This window comes from Egretta garzetta, unplaced genomic scaffold, assembly GCF_000687185.1.
Source record: "Egretta garzetta isolate BGI_Z169 unplaced genomic scaffold, ASM68718v1 scaffold713, whole genome shotgun sequence".
Classification (NCBI taxonomy): domain Eukaryota; kingdom Metazoa; phylum Chordata; class Aves; order Pelecaniformes; family Ardeidae; genus Egretta; species Egretta garzetta.
Window position 1 is genome coordinate 1,358,714 of NW_009259104.1, and position 5,737 is coordinate 1,364,450.

Consider the following 5,737-nt stretch of genomic DNA (forward strand, 5'->3'; position numbering starts at 1 on the left):
CTATATTCTTGTCCATGAATTATTTTTTCTGAAATCTAGTTCTACCAATATACTTCCAACTAACAAAAGCAGTTACCCACACTATATATGCCCTGAAAGCCAGCGTAATAAGCAGTTAGAGACAATGTTGACATAAGCAAAGCAAAACACAGCCTGTTCCCCACCCCCCCTTACTGAGACAGGGCGGTATACCAGAGAGACTGGATTGAGACCGTCATCCCAGATACAGTACTCCCATTTCAATACTTGGTGTCATGGTTTGACCCCAGCCAGCAACTAAGCCCCACGCAGCCGCTCACTCACTCTCCCCCACCCCTGGTGGGATGGGGGAGAGAATCAGAAGAGCAAAAGTGAGAAAACTCATGGGTTGAGATAAAGACAGTTTCATAGGTCAAGCAGAAGCCACGCACGCAAGCAAAGCAAAACAAGGAATGCATTCACTGCTTCCTATGGACAGGCAGGTGCTCAGCCATCTCCAGGAAAGCAGGGCTCCATCACCTGTAATGGTGACTTGGGAAGACAAATGCCATCACTCTATACAACCCCATTTCCTCCTCCTCCTTCCTCCAACTTTATATACTGAGCATGACGTCATATGGTGTGGAATATACCTCTGGTCAGTTTGGGTCAGCTGTCCCTGCTGTGCCCCCTCCCAACTTCTTGTGCACCCCCAGCCCACTCTCTGGTGGGGTGGGGTGAGGAGCAGAAAAGGCCTTGACTCTGTGTAAGCCCTGCTCAGCTGTAATGAAACCATCCCTGTGTTATCAACACCGTTTCCAGCACAAATCCAAAATAACCCCATACTAACTACTATAAAAAATAAACTCTTTCCTAGCCAAAACCAGCATGCTTTGTTATCTCAGACAGTACATTTTCCCTCCCATTCCCTGAAAAGTTAAGCATTCCAAGGTAGGAAAGGCTCTGAGGGTTCTTGGCCCTTCTCAGTGACTTCTGTCAAGCCACAATCCCAACTTTGGGAAGGGATTCTTTTGTACAACCTTTCTTGAATTACAAACAGTTGTACTTAAATGTCCAGGCTTAACAGGAATAGAGACAGACAGAAAGGGGAACTGTGGTATTTAGCAAACCCACCTTTGTCTGGTGGGCTATGGGGAGGAAGAAATCTGCTGTCCTCCTCTCTCCAGATGTCAACATCCCCTAATCAAAACTCCTTATGCCCCTGGATAGCAGAAAGATCTTGGCACATGGTGACAACATTCAGAGAGGGCAAAGAAAGAGCTGTGCATTATGTGTCTTAGCATCCAGCTATACTTGAGCTTCTTCAGACTAAGAAATTATAAAGATAGCCTGAAAATGCCAAAGATACAAAATTATTTCAGGATGTTAGAGTTTCTTGTAATTTATTTTTAATGGAAGAAAAATGTTTCTTTTAAGTATACTGATTCCTCATGCAATTCTTGCTCTTAGGTGTGTTTAGAAGCAGGTTGCTGGAAGGGCTCTATAGAAACCCTTAAGAACAAATCTCTCCTCCCTGCTTTGCTCTGTTTTGCAGCCCTGCACTGCATGGAGTGTGTGATCCCTGCCAAGGGAGCTGAGCGATGTTCCTCCAAGAGCAAGGGCCTTGGGCTGGCTGGCAGTTGCAGTAACCTTAAGCGCAAGAGAAGAGTCAGTGACACGGTGGGCATTCAGCACACCCTAGCATACACGTTCTCCTCCCCATCTCATTACGCACTTTAATGCTCAACTAAGCGTCAGCAATTCCTGTTGCACAGTGCTTTGCTGGCCTCAGAGTTTCTGCTTCAACCAGCCCTCCCCAGTACTGCTGTCAGTTGTCTAGTTGTATCCACAAGTATTTGGGCTTCCTCTCTTCCTCCAGACTGTTCTCCTACAACCATCATCTGTGTTCTGTATTTCCAGACGCACGGTCTGAGCTATCTTTAAGTACATCTGAGTCCCCCAGGCTCCAGAGTGCTGGAGTAGGCAGGAAGCAGTGAGGGGCAGGGTTCTCCAACATTAGGCTTTTGATGAGTTGTGGAAGGGTCAGCCTTAGGAGACCAAAACTCAAGCTTGACCATAAGCAGAGCCGGTGCACAGCTATGGCGATGCATCATGCACACTGAGTGTGCTTTTTCCCCGAATGCACGTGGTTTCCCTGCTGTGGGAAGAGCCATGGCTGCCGGTTAGAAGTCTTGCCATGCATCTGCTAACTTTTATTATTCAGCATGATCTCAAACAATAATATTCCGTTTTCATGGGAACTTATGAAATTTTTTTTGTGAGAAAGACAGAAGAAAATCTTTGCACACCTCTCCCTGTTCTCAGTGAAAGAAGGAAAGATGATGAACACTTCTTGCCCTGTCAAGGAAGAAAGCAGAGATACCTCAGAACAGCGGTGTGACTGCAGCCTTTAAGTATAGTTTATCCAATTCCTTTGCTTCAACCTGACCCAAGCAATGCTTTCCATTGTTAGAGGGTTGAATTTAGTATTCACAGAATCACAGAATCATAAGGGTTGGAAGGGACCTCAGGAGATCATCTAGTCCAACCCCCCTGCTAAAGCAGGCTCACCTAGAGCATGCTACACAGGACTTCATCCAGGCGGGCTTTGAATATCTCCAGAGAAGGAGACTCCACAACCTCCCTGGGCAGCCTGTTCCAGTGCTCTGCCACCCTCAGAGTGAAGAAGTTCTTCCTCATATTCAACTGAAACCTCTTATGTTTCAGTTTGCATCCATTGCCCCTAGTCCTGTCGCTGGACACCACTGCAAACAGACTGCTTCCGTCCTCTTGACTTCCGCCCTTAAGATATTTGTATGTGTTGATGAGATCCCCTCTCAGTCTTCTCTTCTTCAGGCTGAACAAGCCCAACTCTCTCAGCCTTTCCTCATAAAAGGTTATCTTACAAATATTACAGAAAACACCCACAGATCCTACAGTAACACCTTATTTTTCTTAACCCTTGCAGTCTCCAACAACATTTCTTTGCTTATACGTCTGGTCAAATGTACGAGTAACACTGAAAAGACAAGAACAAATAGACGAGCAAATATTTCAGGAAGCAATTGTCAGCAAGAGACAAACTCCATTTAGAGAAACATCAACAGAAGATCTGTGATGGACCTGCAGAGGAACAAACCTTTACCAGGACTCCCATAATGGCAGTATGAATACTATGTTACTCCATGGGGCGAAATCCTTTCAGGAAAATGAGCAATACCGTGCTACTAGCTCATTTTCCAAAGGCAGGCTTGGCAAGGGAAGACTAGCTGTGGAATAGACGTCAAGAAGAGTAAGAGCTGGGGAAGCAATGGCAAAACAAACATAAAGAACTGCCTCCAGATGTTCGAGCAGATCCTCTTTTCCTCTACTCAGAGTCATGGAGCAGAACTGCAGCTGCTCTTATGTTTGCTCAAGATTTATATTAAAAATGAAAGCATCAGCATTTGTCCGTCCTCCTTCGGGGTGTGCTAGAGTCACCCAGGCTCCAGCAGAACACAGTCCGCACGTGGAGGTTAACATCATAGAATCAATCTGATCACGCATGAAAATTCAGCTGCTATCGATTCCCCGCTTATACTTGATTGCCCTTCCTGGGTCAGGATGGAGACCCGTCCCATTGTTCAGTGAATACTGTATTCTGTTCACTACATCAATTACACTGACCCCAGGGGGTCCAAAAGCCTCCCCGATCACCCATTTACAGTGACAGCTGTCATGCTAATGAATCCACATTGACATTATAATTAAACCATTACACAAAGTGAGGCCTCACTCTCAGCTGTACAGCAAACACACACAAGGCCACTTTGGAGAGGTTGGCTATTAGAAATGTAGTATAAGATGAGGTATCCCTCAAATTTTAGAAGATGAAAAATGCAGGCAGACGATGCGAACTTAAAGAGAGATTAGAAAACAAGGACAACCCTTGAAGAAGAAGTGCCTTTTGGTTTCTTCTTTAGGGTAGCTTTTGCTGAAGAGGTTGTTTCACGACACATTAACTTCGGAGGAGCACTTCAGGACAACAAGCAGCTCCACAAGCAGAGTCAGAAGCACAAAAAGCCCCAAACCCTCTGCACTCACCTCGCCTGAGCTAGAGATGTCCCACATCATCACCAGTCCAAAGAAAAAAAAAAAACCAAACCAAACAACCCATATATATATGCCAGTTGATGTATATTTATGTCAACTGGCAAAAAGGAACTTGGAGCAGCCAGGTAGTGCATTAGCGTTCTGCTTAGTGGAAGCCCTTTGGGGCACTGCAACTGCACCCAAGCCATGATCCTCCCAGCGTTCCTTTACGTCCGCGCACCCTTTGCAAGTTTGGCCATTACTGACGAACAGTTTCACCTTAGAAAGTGTGAGGCTTTTTGTGGTAGTAATGGATTGAGTGGAGATAACTTCATATCATTCAAAAGGCTGTTGCTCTTTGCAGACCTTAACGTAGGAGGCTGGAGAAGGTTGAAAGGGAAAAATATTGATGTTAAAAAAAAAATTGCTCTTTTGCCCTGTCCTGTGAGTACTGATATTCCCAAATAATATTTTACAGTTATATGGCAGCCTATTACATAAAACCTTAATAGTGACTGAAAGATTTTCTTCTAAGAAAGTATGAATTACATGGTGAAATAGATAAACGGTGCAATCTGCAGAAGGCAGTGTTATGGGGAACATGGAGGCAGGCAGTTTGATAGTTTGAAGTCACACAGTCTGGCCTCAACAGCACAAAAGGGTACTCTAACCATATTTAGTTTATCAGAAGTCTGTCATTCAAGTCTGAGCACCAGAGGATTTAAAAGCTGTATTTTGTTTATTTATTTATTTTTTAAAATACAGTGCATTCAAGTACAGCAATAAGTTCTGGGATGTTATTTCATGTTGCTATTTGGGAGCAAAGCCACATATCTGAGTACTGAAAAGCACTCAGTACAATGCTATATCTCAGGCTTTCAAGTTTGGGAAATTTAAAGACACTGCTGCCCTTCACCAGAAGGGATTACCTGAACTTACTTTGAGACCTTTGTGGTCATCCTGAAGTGATTTTGGATCTGTCAGAACAAATTGGAATCAACGAGTTTCTGGGACTATCTAGAATTCTGCATCTGTACTGAAGCTGTTCAGCAGAATTCAGCTTCCACATAACCCAGCAATTCACAGTAGCAGATGATGAAGCTCTGAAGATTTCTCTGTCCTGTCAGGTCATCAAAAGCTGCCCAAAATGTCCCTTGTTGGTTTCTACTACTGATGAAGGTCACCTGGCTTCTGCATATACCATGTTAAAGATGTTTTCTCAAAAAAAAACCCCATGGCAAAGAGCCACAGTTTTCCACACCATCCCTGCCAAAAAAAGCTGGACTTTATAGTCTCAATTACTCTGTCAGAGAATAAATTCAAAATTTAAAATAGAATAAAAATCTAACCAGAAACCTTTACATTTACCTAGAGCTACCTTCTCCAACTGGTAGCCACCAAGTCTCGTTCCTCCCTTCAGCCCCTCACTACGACAGAGTACCCTGTATCCTAAAGTAAAAAATAGAAAGGGACAGACGTATAAGGAGGACCATGAAGTTAATCATTCACAAGTTGGGAAGTGCCAGAACTCCATGATCCTTAGATCAGCCCATAGGTGAGAGTAGGTTACACCGTCTTTGACTCTGTGGGCTTGCACAGAGCCCGTTCAGCACACAGTGCCTATGCCCAGCTATGCAGCAGCCACCAGTAAAAGAACATTGCTAAATTCTTACAAATCACAGGGAGAGCTGAGGAAGCGCGCACTGGG